A 20903-nucleotide genomic window follows, 5' to 3' on the forward strand; every position below is an offset into this window, starting at 1 on the left:
ACAACATCGCCACTGAATTATCGCCCTTAATTCTACTCACTCTCGCGTCCCTTTCAGAAAACAAGGGCATTAATCGAGTGATAACACGAGCAGAAGAGTAAAGAATCCTGCGAGGGGGGGGGGGGGATGTTGTGTGTACCTACTCGTGTGGGATAATATTTTCTCTCACTTTTAGAGCCGGTTCTTCGTGTACTGCACCGGTTGAACCGGCACTGACAAGCGTGACGCACTCGTCGTGTGAATAGTTAACCGGCCAAGCTCCCGGATTTTGGCACTCGTTTCTTCACTCTGATTGGCCGACCGCCGTGTTTGCCATCTATAAATAACTCAGAGTTTACCTTGGAATAAAAACACAAGACAATGGACCGCGACCACGTGATGGAGGGGGAGGGGGGCGTCCATTGCATGAGTGCAGTCAACCTGCACCAAAACTCCCGGGTGGCCGGTCATCACGTGACAGAGTCCAACTGTCACGGACAATGTCCAAATTCCACAACAGAAGACGACATTTAGTTATAAAAACACGCAACCGTTGAGGTGACACTGAAGTTTAGTTTTCTGATCTGAACGCCCCCGCGCCCCCATTCTCCCATGACTGTATGAATATTGGAGTGTTAGGACGCCGCCAGCAGTACCAGAGAGTGTTGCACGCCCCGCGCGTATTGTCCAAGCCCATACGTTAATCGACGAGCGAAGATGAAGAGCTTGAAAACCACTTGCCCGGCCCCCCAGTCTATCAACCCCCAGCCCACCAGCCCCGAATATCCATGTGACGTCGCTATTAATCCGCACACCTGGCTAAGGATTAGCCTCCGCTGCCAATACTCCAATACTTGCCGTGTTTATTTTCAGTATTTGCACGTCCACCCCTCAGAGAACGAGTAAAGAGCTCCATTGTGTGGGCCCGGACACTTCCCGGCCCTCCAGACTGCTGAAAGTGCGGAGTTTTCGGAAAGAGCTTACCGCGTCAGTGCGTCTTGTATTCACGCGTCAGTGCGTCCTGTATTCCTGAAAAATAACAGTCCATGTGTGTCCGCGCATGCTCTAACTATTTACTGTTCAGTTAGGGAGAAAACCTTGGCGGTAGGCATTACCTGGTCTTACCTGAACGTGGGTGAAGGACCTAATCAAACAGGTCAATCACCAGGACCTAATCTCATCAGGACCTAATCAAGCAGGTGAATCATCAGGACCTAATCAAGCAGGTCAATCATCAGGACCTAATCAAGCAGGTGAATCATCCGGACCTAATCAAGCAGGTCAATCATCAGGACCTAATCAAGCAGGTGAATCATCCGGACCTAATCAAGCAGGTGAATCATCCGGACCTAATCAAGCAGGTCAATCACCAGGACCACTCACCCGGAAGTTGACCGCCATCTTGTTACGTCACAGGCCTCACAACCTGCGTCCGTTGACATGCTACTTCTCATCGCTGGGACAATTAGATGACATGCTACTTCTCATGGCTGGGATACAAGGATTTCATGTATTATCTGATCGTTGGGATAAACCTGGGATAAACCTGGGTCTATGACAAGTGTGTACGTCCTCACACACATTGAATTAAGCCAGCAATACCTAAACTTTAGACCATCAATAAACATTCGATCAATAAACTTAAGGTCATCAATAAACTAGAGACCATCAATATACTTGAGACCAATAAACTTAAGATCAATAAACTTGAGATCAATAAACTTGAGACCAATAAACTTGAGACTATCAATAAACTTGAGATCAATAAACTTGAGACCAATAAACTTGAGACCATCAATAAACTTGAGACCAATAAACTTGAGACCATCTTAAAACTTTAGACCATCAATAAACTTGAGACCATCAATAAACTTGAGACCAATAAACTTGAGACCATCAATAAACTTTAGATCATCAATAAACTTGAGACCAATAAACTTAAGATCAATAAACTTGAGACCATCAATAAACTTCAGACCAGTAAAGTTGAGACCATCAATAAACTTGAGACCAATAAACTTGAGACCAATAAACTTGAGACCATCAATAAACTTGAGACCAATAAACTTGAGACCATCAATAAACTTGAGACCATCAATAAATGTTAGACCATCAATATACTTGAGACTATCAATAAACTTGAGACTATCAATAAACTTTAGACCATCAATAACCATTAGACCATCAATAAACTTGAGACCAATAAACTTGAGACCATCAATAAACTTGAGACCAATAAACTTGAGACCCATAAACTTGAGACCATCTATAAACTTGAGACCAATAAACTTGAGACCATCTTAAAACTTTAGACCATCAATAAACTTGAGACCAATAAACTTAAGATCAATAAACTTGAGACCATCAATAAACTTGAGACCAATAAACTTGAGACTATCAATAAACTTGAGACCAATAAACTTGAGACCAATAAACTTGAGACCATCTTAAAACTTTAGACCATCAATAAACTTGAGACCATCTTAAAACTTTAGACCATCAATAAACTTGAGACCATCTTAAAACTTTAGACCATCAATTAACTTGAGACCATCAATAAACTTGAGACCATCTTAAAACTTTAGACCATCAATAAACTTGAGACCATCTTAAAACTTTAGACCATCAATTAACTTGAGACCATCAATAAACTTGAGACCATCTTAAAACTTTAGACCATCAATAAACTTGAGACCATCTTAAAACTTTAGACCATCAATAAACTTGAGACCATCTTAAAACTTTAGACCATCAATAAACATTAGACCATCAATAAACATTAGACCATCAATAAACTTGAGACCAATAAACTTGAGACCATCTTAAAACTTTAGACCATCAATAAACATTAGACCATCAATAAATATTAGACCATCAATAAACATTAGACCATCAATAAACTTGAGACCAATAAACTTGAGACCATCTTAAAACTTGAGACCATCAATAAACTTGAGACCATCAATAAACTTGAGACCATCAATAAACTTGAGACCAATAAACTTGAGACCATCTTAAAACTTGAGACCATCAATAAACTTGAGACTATCAATAAACTTGAGACTATCAATAAACTTGAGACCATCAATAATCTTGAGACCAAAAAATTTGAGACCAATAAACATTCGATCAATAAACTTGAGACTATCAATAAACTTGAGACTATCAATAAACTTGAGACTATCAATAAACTTGAGACCATCAATAAACTTGAGACCAAAAAATTTGAGACCAATAAACATTCGATCAATAAACTTGAGACTATCAATAAACTTGAGACCATCAATAAACTTGAGACACAAAAATTTGAGACCAATAAACATTCGATCAATAAACTTGAGACTATCAATAAACTTGAGACCAATAAACTTGAGACCAATAAACTTGAGACCAATAAACATTCGATCATCTAATAATGTTGCCAGCCCAGAGATGACACATATGTCAGGAATTCGTGTCTCGACCCACACATACAACTGTATCCACAGGGCTCGTCCACTATCAGCAAAAGGGGTGTAAGGACCGCTGCCATAACATCTTCAGCGAGGTGTGAAAGACGTGGTTGTGCCAACGAGCCGGGTACTTGTTGCGGCTGAAGTGGGCTCTCAGTCGACGTCTTGTTCCGTCCATTCATGCCCCGTCGCTACAATAATTGTTCGTCAACTTGGTTTGTACAAACTTCTTCACGGCAGCCGCTCTAGTACACTAAAAGGTTCGCACACCTGGCTTGTTTTCATAGAGGGTGTTAAATGAATACCAGATCCTAGCCGCCCATTTCATTGGCATACATACATACGTATGGACATACATACATACATACCCATATATATTTTTATTTATGTATATATTATACACATATTTTTAGAAATATATATATATATATATATATATATATATATATATATATATATATATATATATATATATATATATATATATATATATATATATATATATATATATATACTAGAAGCTAAAGTGTGTATGTCTGTAAATAAAATGTAACATTTGTTACGATCTGTTGTGATTGATTTGGGTGGGACCTAAACCCACGGGATTATAAACAGCTTTGGGGGGGGGGGGGGATTGGTTAATTAAGAAAATATTTCCTCGACAGTTTCTAACAGATGACACGTTTGTCGTCCCCGTTTGTTTTGTCCAGCCCGTGTGTGCCAAGCTTCTCGAAGATTCCATCCCGTGTCTAATCCCTGACCTCGCGCCGCGGACACGGCTGCGTGTTTTCCCGCCATTTGCACAGCTGTTGGCCCAACCAAACGGCCCTGTCGGCTCCGCTTCAGACCAGAGGCAAGAAAAACACAGGCGTAATTATAGATACAAAATAAATCCGAAAATCGAATTGAGATTGTTTTCTTTTTCGCCTTATGGCCAGATTTTTGTGTGGTAAGTAAGTCCAAATCACTAATTGTGTGTGTGTGTGTGGGGGGGGGGGGGGGGGTGCTGGTGCTGGTGTGAAAATTAAACTAAAAATAAATTGATTTAAAAAAAACGCACTTCAAAAAATCTTTACTTTAGAATAGAAACAGTCTTTTAAAGTGTGGCCCCACACATGTGACCTGGGAAGAACAACAGTAGTAGCTCGCATCCCGGTAGCAGGCCCCGGCTCTTTTATTTCGGCTCAATGAAAATAAAAAAAGCGTGAAAAGATTGCCGCAGGAGCATATTTGTTAAAAAAAAAGTTATTAAAAGTTGAAGTAAAAAATACACCCGTTAATCCTCTTTCCTCTCAGCTAGAGAAACAAATTGTGACTATTAAAATCATTAAGTTAAAATTGTTTATTAAATTTTAATCACAGTGAAAAGAAAAACCTTTTCACAAAGGGAACTAAGCTGCATTCAAGGGACGCGACTTGCAATGCGAGCCCGAAGGGAGGTCACCGCAACAGCTGGGGAATGATATTTTTATTTAGCGACGGATTAGTGGAAGATTTGAAAAATGTTAACTGTAGTTATGAAAACGGATTAGGGGGACACGGCGTGCAAATAAGAAGTGCTTTGCACCAAATATTAAGTTTTGCATCGATCGTTAATTTTCACAGCCTCGCTGTGTTCACAATGTAGCAGTACTAAATCTGGGGGATTGGGGGGGGGGGGGGAGTTAGTGGGACCGGGATGGTAAGGGGTAGAGAGGGTAAGGGGCAGGGAAGATGGAGAAGCAAGGGCTTCTGGGAAGTATTTGGGATTTACCGCTAAACTGGCCACTCAATGATTATCTGTTTCCTTATATAAAAATGTGCGTGGATTAATAAATGGAATGTAAGGTTAGCTTTTAAACTAAACAGTGAACGTAGCCGGGCAAATAGCCACAACTGGCTCCATCACAAATAATGGCCTGCTAAAGGGACGCAACTCACGTGACTCAGTATTTTAACAAGAGTTGCCGTTAATGCACAGACGTTGAAGAAGGAATTGATTTTGTTTCCATGGCTGTGACCACTGCTTATGGTACAACGGTCGTAGGGCAAACACCACACCAGTTGCGGGTAAGATTTGAACCCAGTCTGTCGGCGATGTTGACCAACATAACAGAATCCTGAGCCAGGCCGTGTTTATCTAACTGCTCACGAGAATGTGCGTGCATTTCGCGTGCTCCAATAGCGCGCAACATGTGGCCAGTACCGAGGTTGTCTACAGCCAGCCATTCAGTCCGTTGTTTATACGCCGTGTGTCATCAAAAGCAGGGGATCAACTCCCTCAACAGGGGATACACGCTGTACGGGAAAAGCGCATTTACGCCACACCCACACCCCTTCCCCCCACATCATGCATATATTATATAAGGGGTCGTCCATTTATAACGTCACCGAATTAATGGAATTTTAGATCGCCCAACCTCCTTTGTCAACACACGACAACTTTGTGCTCCCCCCCCCCCCCCCCCACCACCCACATCCCCGCCCGACCTGGAAGTCCACATAAATTAAATATTTCTCTCCAAATTTCTTTTAGTATATGCTACTTATTCAGTTACATAAAATGTGTATGCGTAGTTTTCAATGCTAAAAGTTGATAAACAGAAACATTCGTTTCGGAAATTAAAAAAAAATTTAAATATTAAAAGTAGAAAGTAGATTATGTTGTTAAATTTGAGTAGAATGTTTAAAAAAGTTTACATGATGAGCACGTGTTTCATTGTAAGGATTTCCCCCTCATATCAATCAAAAACCTGTGTAGGATAAGTCTAGCTAACTTTCTTTTGTTTTTCTTTTCTCTGGACAGTAAGTTTTAAAAGTAATTTTTTTAAGGTCTAACACAGCATTCTACTAATACATGCCACAAGCAGGTCATGACCCCATAGTTCTGTTTACTTTATCTCTAGCAGGCCATAAAGATACTAAAATTAAAAACATCGACACCTTGATTCAATTAACTACTGACCTCTGTCGTTAAAAGTATTAATTGAGGTCGATGTTTGTTGTTACCTGTAACTAATGAGTAGGTTGGTGTTAGTTGTTACGAGTCGACGTTTATATGGACGTAACCATTCTCCCCCACCCCTCACACATACAGGTCCCACCCCGTCCCTGTATGTATGTATATAAAATTGGCAATATAATAATATATAAATTATAACGAGATAACCGCCCCCTCCCCGCCTCCAACGTGTGACGTGTGGGACCACCAACACCTTGTTTGTCCTAGTTACTCTAACAAACGACAGACAGCCCGCGGCAATCAGCACACACGAGTTATTGTGCTGCAAAAAGCGAATCGTTTCCATCCCCTCAAACAGCCCCACTTCGACCCGTCCCTGACAGAAAAAAAGTACAAGTTAGTGTTAGGATAGTGAATGGCCATAACACATTCACTAAAAATATCCACCGTGCGAACAGTTCACTCCTTGTTGATGTATGTAAATGATTTGATTGGTCAAACCAGCGGCGGGAGATCACATGACACGAAGGAAGGGAGATAAGTCAGTTTAGCATTTCGGGTAGCGACAGGACAAGAACGATAATCACCAATAATTTATTCACTCCCCTGAATAAACTGAAGTTGTAGCTAAGCTCGTCAATTCGAACTCTTTCAAAGGCCGCTGTTCAAATTTGTTCTGAAATGAATTTATTTAAAAGTTTGCTAGTTGTTCCGGTGAGAAGGGCCGTGACTTGGTTCTGTCCCTTGACTGGGCCCACCTGTGCATCTTGAGAGCGAGGCCGAGGGTTTAAACACACAGCATTCAGGTCGTGCACTCCAGTGCATTTCACTCGGCTTTAGCACGGGAGGGACTGGTGCACAAATGTGCTAACAGTGTGGCTCAGTGTTGGACGTTGATTTTTGGATGATTGTGGCTATTGGTCTGGTCATAACTGTGGCCAAAGTTGTGGGAACGATTGTAGTCATTGCTGTGGTCATTGATTTGGGAATTGCTATCGTCAATGCCTAACCTCTGTTTACAAAAGACTTTGTGATCCTTACAGAGTTTCACATCGATGCTGTCTGCCCTTCATGATTCCCCTTTGATAGCTAGTCTAAACTCCCGCACTGCGGTACGAAAATTAACCACAGAATGCTACCCCCGTTAAACCGCAAAGCCTGTCGTCTGCCCTAGCTATTGAGCTACTCCTGGCCTCAAGGTTCCCACCGTCACCACGAGACTGATGTTGATATGTTCCATTTACAAGGGAAGTAACTCACGATAAAATGTTCTACTAGTTGTAAACATCCTCAGTGATTGGATCAGCTCTCGCACTAACTCTTCCGTTGACCTGATCTTGAGTAGTATCAAATAAAAATAGATTCTTTTAGTAATTTTTTGAAAAATTCTGCTGAAATAATAATAAATTTAATGAAAAAAAAAACTATTTGGAAACATACTTATAAATGAATAATTACATCTAGAATGATTTAAAATGCGTCCTATTTCATACAGCAGTGAAATGAAATAAACAATCAGTTGAATATATGCTACCATCCAGCCGTAGACCGAGCACATAATGTGCCACCATCAAACTGTAGCCACAGAACATGATGTGCTACCATCCAGCCGTAGATGTAGACCCAGCTCACGATGTGCCACTCTCCAAAGAGTCCCAATGTTTACAAACACAATCGCAGCTCATTAAACCGTGACTTTGTAATTAGGCATTATGCTAATGACAGTTTAAAAAAAAAAAGCTGTTGCTGTATGATGTAGCACGTGCTCAGCTCAGTCACTCACTGCGCATGTTGGTCGGCCATCTTGAATAACTCACGTCAACCCATGAAGGCACTACCAGCAGACGATCGCGCATGCGCGGCAGATAACACACTCTAGCACCAGGAGGCGTCGTCTGCTGTGTCACCCCGCACTCGATGACCCGGGCAGAGAGTGGGGGTCACCCGGTGCAGTCCCATCGAACTGTTCTCAGGTAAGTTTGCAGCGAGCGTCTTTCAGCACTGATTTCAGCGCAGGGTGTGAGGTGGAACAGCCCGTCGGTCGAGTGGGGGGGGGGGGGGGGGGGGTGGGGGGGAGCCCCTGGTCAGAGTGAGTACCCTCAGTGGGAGACAGGGGTGGGTGGACACAGCCGGGGTTTGGGTTGGGAGGAGACAGGATTGGGGGGGGGGGGGGGGTGAGAAGGAACACCCGTGACCCGAGTTGGGTCCCAGCCGATAGAAAGGCGGACCTGATCCATACACATCAATCAATACCATTTATGGGGTGACATTAATCGATACTTGTCACATTTCTTATTTTTAGATGATCATTCTGGGGGAGGGGGGGGGGGGGGGGCTGTCACTGGACTGCCACGTGTCTACTGACAAAGTGGGATAAATGGTCTATCTAAATGGTGGTAAATGTGTTATGGTGTTAAATTTGCTTGGCCAGGAAAAACAGCAATGAAAGTGTTGCTGGGTATTGTGAGCAGCTGAGTAGAGACGAGTTGCTGGTCGCCCCCCCCCCCCCCGGGCAATGTGTGTACTGGACCAGGAAGTGATGAAGGGGGGGGGGGTCATGTACATCTGGGGGCTGTACTTTCATACTTGCCAGCTAGTATTTTTCAAACCAAATGGGAATATTTTTATTAAATCAGTTAAAAAATAAATCAATGGAAATGTTACTTCTGTTATTATTAAGTTATTTAAAATCGTAAACAATGATTATGATAGATTACAAGATGTAGTCTAGCTTAAAGCAAACTATAGCCGACGTTAATAGTGATTTAATTCCAAACCGTAACAAGTTGTCCTTAACGTAGTTACAATTTTAGTATAATATTATTTACAAACTATCGGGGCTTAATTTGATTCTACTGTTAGTTTAAAAAAATATAATTGTTGCATTTTGGGTACCCTTGGTCTTTTAAAATCTTGAAGAGAGACATAGAAACAAAATGGCCGCCATGTTTTTTTGTGTCATTAGTTAGCGTCATGTTCACAAGAATTAATTTACTAGGAAAATTGTTCACTGGCTAACGAGATTTCGAATTTTAAGTGAGAGAGAGCGAGACATACAAGCCCTATAGCGTTGATAATAAAACAAAATAAATTGAAAACTTGTTATAGTTAACTCCAAGCCTTTGAGAGCACTAAAATAAAAATAAAATAATCTTCAATTAATTCAGCTGCTACAGAAAAGCTCATGTCGTTAAAGGGTCAAACTATAAAAACGCACGAGGCAGATAAACTCTACTCCACCTAGCTCACTGAATGAGAGAGGGTTCTAGTATCAACACCTGGTGACGTCATGGCAACTGACACCTGACATGGTTGTGTAAACAAATGTTTTTTTTTGTCGCTAGATCAAAGTTTATTATACTTTCAATATTGGCATTTATGTGTAAACATAAAGTTATAAAATGTGTATCTATGAAGTAAGATTAAAAAAAAATGTTTATCTATAAAAGTAAGATTTTTTAAAAATTGGGTATTTATGTAAGTAAGAATGTTTAAAAATGTGTATCTATGTAAGTAAGATTTTTAAAAAAAATGTTTATCTATAAAAGTAAGATTTAAAAAAAATGGGTATTTATGTAAGTAAGATTTTTAAAAATGTGCATCTATGAACGTAAGATTTAAAAACAATGTGCGTCTGTGAAAGTACGATTTTTAAAAATGCGTATCTATGAATGTATGAGTTTTTAAAAATTTTATCTGTGAAAGTAAGATTTTTAAAAAATGTGTATCTATGAAACAGATTTAAAACGAATGTGCACTGGTCCGCTGGCTAACTGGTCAGCAACACATTTTTTTCCAGTGCTCATTTATTATCTCCCTTTTGTCGTACATAGAAATCGTATTTACTGACGCCAGCAGGTTCTACATAACACACACCACCAGCAGGATGCTGTTGTTGCTAGCGTTTTACTGTACAGATACCAGATGAATACAGCGTCACAAATTAAACAGACACCCCGGGATGAATCAAAACATTTCTAAAACTAACTCTGTTTTTTATCGAAATTTTCAAACCGAGGTCTTAAAGTGCTAGTTACTACATAGGCTTCTTGTATTCATCGGCTTAGCAAATATACTCCGTTTGTTGCCTCGTGTTTTTTTCTTATAACGTTTAGACCATAAAAAAAAACCTTATTCTTGTGTGAATTGCAGATTCTATTTCTGGTAACAAGTGCCGAGCAAGAAATGAAAGAACCTCCCCGTGCGGCAAATGCGTGCACGGCGCGCCACTGTGCGAAGCGGTGTAAACAAATAAAGGTATTCAAATGAACTATCTCTAGCTCAACGTGTTCCTAAATATTATTGCAATTTTCTGTGTAAACTTTGAGCTAGCAGCGTGATTGGGCTGTGTGCGGCCGCCACAGCGATCTAGTGCGCAGTACTCGATACTCCCCCTCCCCCACCCACCGCCCTCTCCCACCCACAGCACCAATGGCGGATTAAAGGGCAGGAACTCTCATGGTGGTCCGCACCAAAGGTAGGCTATCGCTAGAGTTGTCCCACTCGGGGAGCGTAGAGTTAAAAAGCTTACCTAACCGGACGATATATTTGTGGCTTGTTTTTCATGCATCAAATCTCGTGTTGATTCAGGCAAGTAGATCTGATGATATTCTAGCAGGAGAAATTCACTAATGACGCCTGCCTACCAGCAGAAACTAGTCGATAATTCCAATTGTTTGGTTTGATTCTCGCAGTTTGCTCACATTGTTGTTTCAATTTATCGATTAACCCCGCCTGACGATCGCAATGATTTTCTCCCCTTCATGGTTGGCAATGAATTTTTCTAAGCGTTGTGTTGTGCTAAACGCTTCTGGTGGGCACTTTGTTTGTAGAACGGTATTATTTGAATCGCCTGCATCCAATCATTTATTTACGCGCTAATAGCTGTTTGATTTGAGGCTCTCATGATAGAGGACGATGGGGTGGAAACATTTTAGAGTTGTAACAATGGCGCCATTTTCTGAATTTTAACAAGAATTAAAGTAAACCATGTTTTTAAAAAAAAATTAAATAGAAACGTTGTGACATGAATCAAGGTCGTGTATTATGTTCCCGAATAAAGAGAAAAATGGTATGGCTATCTGGTGAAGAACATGCGACATTGATCTAGGGTATTGGAATATGGAACAATTCTTATTTAACATATCATATTTATCTAGAGCAGGGGTCTCCAAACTTTTCAGTCCGAGGGCCGCATTGACTATCAAATTTCAGTTCGGGGGCCAGTTTCTTCCAGGCATGTCTTTGATTTTTCTGGGCAAAGTTCCTCAGCCATCACCAACAAACGTTTCTTCCGTGGACAAAAAGAGCTCCGCGGGCCGGATGAGAGGACCTCGCGGGCCGCATCCGGCCCGCGGGCCGTAGTTTGGAGACCCCTGATCTAGAGTATTGGAATATGGAACAATTCTTATTTAACATATCATATTTATCTAGAGTATTGGAATATGGAACAATTCTTATTTAACATATCATATTTATCTAGAGTATTGGAATATGGAACAATTCTTATTTAACATATCATATTTATCTAGAGTATTGGAATATGGAACAATTCTTATTTAACATATCATATTTATCTAGAGTATTGGAATATGGAACAATTCTTATTTAACATATCATATTTATCTAGAGTATTGGAATATGGAACAATTCTTATTTAACATATCATATTTATCTAGAGTATTGGAATATGGAACAATTCTTATTTAACATATCATATTTATCTAGAGTATTGGAATATGGAACAATTCTTATTTAACATATCATATTTATCTAGAGTATTGGAATATGGAACAATTCTTATTTAACATATCATATTTATCTAGAGTATTGGAATATGGAACAATTCTTATTTAACATATCATATTTATCTAGAGTATTGGAATATGGAACAATTCTTATTTAACATATCATATTTATCTAGAGTATTGGAATATGGAACAATTCTTATTTAACATATCATATTTATCTAGAGTATTGGAATATGGAACAATTCTTATTTAACATATTATATTTATCTAGTGTATGGGATAATATAACATTTCTCATTTAACATAATATCATATTTATCTAGACTATGGGATAATGTAACATTTGTTATTTAACATATCATATTTATCTAGAGTATTGGAAAATGTGTTTTTTATGCATTAGCATGTAATATTTTATGTATGTAATATGTATGTAGTGTGTAGAAATATTTAAGTATATATATATAAGTAATGCAACACATTTTTACATTGATTAAAAAACTAAAATTAATGCTAAACATATAGGGTCCTTTCATATGACGTCACGTCCGTTCGTGATACCTACGCCCGCCGCCACAGTGGTGTACACAAGACGTAAACACAGTCAGCTGTTCGCCAGCGCTGGACGTGTTCACCAGCGCTGGACGCGTTCACTGTATGTAAAGAACCGCACCCGCGGAAAAGGAAAAATACGTTAAAAAACTTGAACTCTTAGGAATTGAAGATCCTTATACTGTTATTGACAGTTTCGTATAAATAAATATGTGGACAAAATTTCTAAATAAAAATACTGTTAGTAATACTGTTTGCGTTTAGAGTTAAAGTAGCCGAATCTGATCAAATGCAGTTCTGAAGCTTTGTTTCATGTAAGGACAGTAAAATAATAAACTTCATTTTAATTATAAAAGATAACTATTAATAAAACAAATATGTACGACCTTCACAAATACTAATAGTAAAAGACAAAGTCAAAAGTAATAGGCTAATAAGAATAATAAGATCTAATAGTAGGCCTAATACCTGGCTCCGCTGGGTAGACATAGAATCTAGAATCTACTTCTTTACTTAAATTTAATTACTTTAGATCTACATTCGATTCAAAATACACCCATAATAAATCAAAAGTAGTCATAATAGGCCTAATAAAGCATTTAATTGTCTCTAAGATCTAAAATCTCGCTCTATTATCTAATCATTTTTTTAGCAAACGAAATTTTCTGAAATTGAAATAGATTATATGACTAGACTTAGATCTAGAATCTGCTACTTAAATTAAATTGTAAAAACTTTATACAAGCATGTAGTTGATATTATTGTAGTAGAAGGCTTTATTAATAAATTACTAAGGCCTACCTACTTTGTTGTCTTTTTACAGCAATATGTATCTGATACTGGACTGAGTTTAATTAAATTCAAATTCATATCTAGTAATTGGTCTACTAAGTTTTTGTAGCCTAGTAGTACAATCTAGATCATACCAGCCAACAACAAATAACCACATTATTATTATTTGGTTAATGATTAGGCTAAATTTTTTTAAAAATCCACTGTTTATAAAAGAAACAAATCAAGCTAGAAACATTATAAGTGAGATGGTTTAGAATAATAACAATGGACCCAGTCTACAATTGATACAATTGCAGGTCTACATAGGGCCTACAGTCTAGTAGTTTACAGTAGGCACCTAGTGTGTAGCTAGTATACTAGTGTGTAGCTGTCCAGAGTTAAGATTCTTAATGCCTTAATGCTTTCCCCTGATAAGCCATGTGTGCTATAAATGACATAACATGACACCGAGGTGAGAAATGTTGAGGGGAGAGCAGTGGGACTTTCCCCTTTGTTCTCCCTGCTGGGCCCTGAGGGTCAAAATTATATAAGAAATACTATCTCTGTGGGGCTGGGTATCACGGAGGTGAGACATTTTCAGGGGAGGACAGGGCAGACTCCTCTTTGGTTTTATTGTGGGCTAGATACAGGTGGGGGCAGCCATCATGAGGGTTGAACGTCAGTATTAATGTGTCTGATTACTTCCCTGCTGGATTATAAGGGTCTTAAATTGTATAACATGCTACCCAGATTGGTTATTACCCATGGATTATATTAGCCGTTGTAGTGTGGGTTTTGTAGGAGTTAAGTGGTCTCACGTTTGCTACAGTAGATAACCTCTAATATATTACTGCATTTGATCAGCTTCGTCTACTTAAACTCTAAACGCAAACGGTATTACTAACAGTATTTTTATTTAGAAATTTCGGCCACATATTTATATTATCCACGAAACTGTCAATAACTGTATAAGGATCTTCAATTCCTAAGAGTTCAAGTTTTTTAACATATTTTTCCTTTTCCGCGGGCGCGATTCTTTACATACGGTGAACACGTCCAGCGCTGGTGAACACGTCCAGCGCTGGCGAACAGCTGATTGTGTTTACGTCTGATGTACACCACTGTGGCGGCGGGCGTAGGTATCACGTGATTTAGGTCACGTGTTTGCAAGGACTCTATTGGGCCCACCCCAATGTTAAAGCGTGTCATTGGTATAGGGTAGATGTTGGTGTTGCAAATAATGAGAAATGTTGTATATAATGAGAAATGTTGTAAATAATGAGAAATGTTGTATATAATGAGAAATTTCATATAATGAGAAACTTTATTTAAATAATAAGAATTTTCAATCAATGAGAAATTTATTTAATGAGATATTTTATTTAATGAGATATTCTATTTACTTATTGAGAAACTTTATTTGATTAATAATAATGTTTATTTGATGAGCAATTTTATTTAATGAAAACATTTGTTTAATGAGAAATTTTATTTAATGAGCAATTTTATTTCATGGGGCATTTTCATTAAATAAGAAACTTTATTTAATGAGAAATTCTATTTAATAAATTTTATTTAATGATTTAATGGGAAGTTTGATTTAATGAGAACATTTATTAAATTGAAATGTTCTATAAAATAAAAAAGTATGAGAAATTTTATAGATTGTGAAACTTTAATTATTTAGAAATTGAATTTAATGAGAAATATAATTAACAATACATATAATTTAATGAGACTTTTAATTTAATGAGAATTTTAATTTAATGAGAAATTAATGAGAAATTAAATTTGATTTATAATTTAATTTAGTAAGAAATGTAATTTAGCGAGAAATTAATGAGAAATTAAATTAAATTTATAATTTAATTTAACTTTAAATTACCCCCCCCCCCCCCCCCAAATACATATTAAAGTCAGAAATATTGATTTTTCAAAATCAATTACTTATGAGACTACATTCAATTCTGAACATTTAATTATTTTGCCGAATTACGTATTGCCAGTATTTTATAAATAATTTAAAAAAAATAATTCTCCTATATTAAGCAAAATTTGACAACATAGAAATTAAAAAGTACTTAGATATGTGTTCTTAATGCTGAGTTAGAGGATTCAGAGGCAATTTATGTGACTGGGTGGTTTTTAAAAAAATGACTTTTTTGGGTAGTTTTCGCTTTTTCTCTTTTTTTCCAAAATTAGTATATTTTCCACTATTTAGCGTTTTTCTCAAAATGCTACTTTATAAAAAAAATTATACCAGTTAAATCACTATAACATAAAAACTACTTGAGATATTTAGCTGACATTTTGCACACATGTTTACAAACACTGCTTGTAAAGGTAAACTCAAATCATTTCTATATCTTTGAAAGTTCACATTTTATAAAATAGAAAGTTAAGTCTACTCCCAACTTTTTTGACATTTTTTAGGTCTCACAATAAAAATGTTTGGCTAAAATCCATTTTTTTTATTGTTTTCTAATTGTTTTTGTTCACCCTGTTTGTATTTGTGTGTATTACACTATGTCAAAGATTTATGTCATTCTGACAAACAAAACTTGTGTTATTATGCTTTCAATGAGACCTTATTTTGAGCTATTTTACCCTAAAAATGACACTTTTTAGAAAATATTTTCACAAATTGTAAGCATTTTTTTTTGCATTTTAATTTCATATTCTATGTTAGTTACAACTTCCTTATCACTCAAAAAAGTCCTAACACCTAATTTTCAATTTGGGGGTTTAACCTGCCCTTAATGCGAAATTTAATTTCATGAGAAATTTAATTTTATAAGAAATTTAATTTAATGAGAAATTTAATTTAATGAGAAATTTAATTTAATTAGAAATTTAATTTATTGAGGATTTTTTAATGAGAAATTGTATTGAATGAGAATTTTTATTTAGTAAGAAATGTATATAATACGATATGATATTTAATAAGAAATGTTTATAATGAGAAATATTGTATATATAATCAGACATAAATTACGAGAAATATGGAATATAATAAGAAATGTAGTTCATTATGAGAAATTTGGTAGGGCTGTTTAATATGTGCCATGTGAGCATAATTCTTTGCTAATCCTTTAAATGTTAAAGCTATACTAATATATGACAAGAGATAGATGACACCAGTTATAAAGTGAAGACGAGGTTTGCAAAGGTTTTGGTCTGTAACAGTGACCCATCTCAAAACTAAAGTTTTATTTATTTGGTTATTTCCCTTGCCTTAAGAAGCAACTCAAACCAGCATTAGAATGTTGGATGAAAGGGCGATCAATAAGTCAATACATCCAGATTCGTTGAGTATAGTGCTAGAAGGAATGTCGGATGGAATGTTGGATGAATTGTTTGAAGAAATGTTGGGTGAAATGTTGGATGGAATGTTGGATGAATTGTCGATGGAATGTTGGATGAATTGTCGATGGAATGTTGGATGAATTGTCGATGGAATGTTGGATGAATTGTTGAATGGATTGTTGGATGGAATGTTGGATGAATTGTTGGATGGATTGTTGGATGGAATGTTGGATGGAATGTTGGATGAATAGTTTGAAGAAATGTTGGATGGAATGTTGGATGAAATGTTGGATGGAATGTTGGATGGAATGTTGGATGAATAGTTTGATGAAATGTTGGATGAAATGTTGGATGAATAGTTTGATGAAATGTTGGATGAAATGTTGGATGAAATGTTGGATGGAATGTTGGATGGAATGTTGGATGGAATGTTGGATGGAATGTTGGATGGATTGTTGGATGGAATGTTGGATGGAATGTTGGATGGAATGTTGGATGGAATGTTGGATGAAATGTTGGATGAAATGTTGGATGGAATGTTGGATGGATTGTTGGATGGAATGTTGGATGGAATGTTGGATGGAATGTTGGATGGAATGTTGGATGGAATGTTGGATGGAATGTTGGATGGATTGTTGGATGAAATGTTGGATGGAATGTTGGATGGAATGTTGGATGGAATGTTGGATGGATTGTTGGATGAAATGTTGGATGGAATGTTGGATGGAATGTTGGATGGAATGTTGGATGGAATGTTGGATGGAATGTTGGATGGAATGTTGGATGGAATGTTGGATGGATTGTTGGATGAAATGTTGGATGGAATGTTGGATGGAATGTTGGATGGAATGTTGGATGGAATGTTGGATGGAATGTTGGATGGAATGTTGGATGAAATGTTGGATGGAATGTTGGATGGAATGTTGGATGGAATGTTGGATTGAATGCAAACTGAAACTACGATCACCATATGGTGCCAACATTCTGAACAAATTACTTGACACACACACACAGGTCTAAAGTGCGACACGTTGTTATCTATCCAAATAGAAGCGGGCACGTGGGACTGCTGCTGTCGTCACGTTCATGTTGTTCACTGAGTGAGTTGTTCTGCGATATTTTAATTTACTGATGGAGATTATTTAGTACGAAGAAACATTTAATTTTTTTCTTTGCACGGAATCTTTAGTGAAACAGATACAACTTGTTTTTCTACTGTGTTTTAATTTGAATGTTTGGATGGAGATTTCCCTCAACACAAGGTACATGGCAGCATTACCCGTAGATTCACACTTCAGCCTGTTTTTCTTGCTGGATTGGCTTCTAGATCTATAGCCATTGTCCAAAAAAAAAAAAAAAAAAAAGCCAGTCTGCATGGCGTGGCCGCAGTTATTTGGTTTTGTAGTTTTCTCTCCAGTATAGATTGTTATCCCCGGCTGACATGCCTCATCCCCCGGGGGTCCGAACTCGAGATTTTAAAAATTAGCAATGAGACCAAAACACATTTCTATTTCTTGTATTAATTAACGTGTAATCTTCTGCTCCAATGCACTCAACAAAACACTACAAATGTCAAGTTTAAAACAAATTGTTATAATCAGATGAGTGGCAGAGTTAGTATTGTAATGTCAAGTATGTAATGTTGAACTGACCACGAAATTTGGTCAAGAAAGGAAAACGGTGAGGCCATTTCAATGGTGAGGTAAAAAGGTAAGTCTAGCAGTACTCAAATTTAATGACATACAACTTCCGGTCAGTTGGTGCACTCACTAGTCTGGGTCAACACGTGACCAATGATCCAGCTGTTTGGTGAGTACAAGCACAGGTCAAGCTTAAATCAACAAACACCAAACACGGCTGAATTGTGATACAAACACCACACCCCGGTTGTGTGGTGATACAAATATCAAATCTGGCTGAATTGTGACAAACATCAACAAACCCCGGCTGTGTGGTGTTACAAACATCAAACCAAGGGTGTGTGGTGATACAAACTTCACACCTCGACTGACTGGTGATACAAACACCAAAGCACGGTGACTGGTGTTACAATCTACGTACATCACATGAAATCTGTCATACTTTGCCAGTCAGTCAAACGCCAACTAGTGAAAAGATCACACACATTAAATACAAATTGATTTTATGACAATGGCAAGAATATGACGGGGGAAATTCTTTTTTTGTCGACAAAAATGTCAGAATAATATTTAGACTGAGTCAAGGTGGGACAATAAGTCGACAGATGTGTATAACAGCCCAGTTTCTGGGAGATGTTGGACATTTTTAGCACTAGCAATCAAAGTCGGTGGGGAGGCGCACTTTTGTAGTAACTTTACCGTGGTTTAGTTAGGCTAGTCTCGAATTTATAGCTACTGCTATATACTTTTCTAATTGATTTTCTTTTAATTACAATATCTCTTCTTTATTTATCTAATGCTGTATTGCAAATTGTAAAAGTTAGTTAAAAAAGTGTTTTTGAATAGTTTGAACACAAACTTGTTGGCTGTTTCTCTAGGTTAGTTTCTGTGGACACGGTTTGGATGAGGTGTTTGGTAGCTAATCGTTCAGTGTTTCAGTGTTTCTTCGAGTCTTTTTCTCCGGGAGGGGGTTGGGGGGGCACTTGAAATTTTCGGGGGGGGGGGGGTGGGGGGTTAGACTTTCTTTGGGGGGGGGGGGGCGGACACTGTTAAAGTATATATTTTCTATATAAATTATATAAATTTCATTTCGTTGGGGGGGGGGGGGGGTTAAGGGGCGGTAGAATTTTTTCGGGGGGGGGGGGGGGGGGGGAGATGCCTGGAAGAAACTCTGAATCCGTTGGTTTGTAGACACGGTTTGAATGAGGTGTTTGGTAGCTAATCCGTTTAGTTACGTTGGGTCAACAGTCTGGTTAGGGCTAGAGTTAAACATCGCGAGGTAGTGTAAGGTGGGTGAAGGTGAGTGGGTGAGGTAGCCACAGTACGGCACAAGTTGGGGGTGTGGGTGGTGGTGGTGTTGACACTTAATCAGCTACATGCTAACGTTGGGTGGGAATGTGGGGGGGGGGGGGGAGCGGGGTGATGGGGGGGGATGGTGGGGGTGGGCGGAGTGCCAGACCGACATCTGCTGGACAGGCAGCACGTGAATGACGTAACTGACGTCATCAGTCACGGTGCGAGCAAACAAGATGGACGTCCTACTCCGCCATAAACCTGCCATGACGTCAATAAAACGAGCAATGACGTCATTGTGACGAACGTACGGCCGTGGCGGGATGTCATGATTACGCTTTGAAGACGTGCTATACTTGACCAGCTGTCGCAAGTTGTCTATCACCAGAACTACAGAAATGTAATTTGTCGTGTTTGATAATCTACACTATAATAGCCTATGTATCTGATTGATGAATAAAATATTGTTTAGACATAGAAATCGTGTTTATATTGGAAACAGTTTAACTTCATATATCTATTAGCACTTTGGCATTCTAAAGTTAAATACAAAATCTGATGAGATTTATATGCCGGCATTTCAGCAGCCGAATAGTGATTGTAATTAACCGGTTGCCGGCTAATGGACGTGCTGATCCACCGACATAGCACACCCACACTGTACACTCTAACCTAAAAGTTAATTATTGTGTACATCAAACAGAAGTTGATGACTGTACATTTAACCCCGAAAATCTACCCTTGTCAACCTGCAAACAAAACTTAAACTCCAGTTCTAGTGTATTTTGTTTTAAATTGTGTTTTCTTGAATTGAAGAGTTGGTTTTATATTAGCGAAAAATGAAAACTTACATTGGTTGTAACAAATGTAAACCAGTATAAACAAACAAGTAGGAACATACAGGACCCGCTCAACGAAGTGTGTCAAGTATCAAATATGAGTTATATGAACATTCAGGTAACTTATAATAATTTTAAAATGTTTCTAATAGTGTTATGTGTGCTGCATAAGTTAGCTGTGTGACATTTAAAGTGTGTGTTGTATAGGGCACGTATGTTGTATATAAAGAGTGGGTTCTATAATGTGTCGTTTAAAGGACTCTGACTAGTCTCCCTTTCGGTTCACGGGCTCGAGTGAGTAGAATGTCTTAAAGTCTATCCAGCTCTGATGGGTACCTGAGTCCACCCAGCTCTGATGGGTACCTGAGTCCACCCAG

Source organism: Physella acuta, unplaced genomic scaffold (assembly GCF_028476545.2).
Source record: "Physella acuta isolate Inbredline_101_S28 unplaced genomic scaffold, ASM2847654v3 ptg000322l, whole genome shotgun sequence".
NCBI classification, from domain to species: Eukaryota; Metazoa; Mollusca; class Gastropoda; family Physidae; genus Physella; species Physella acuta.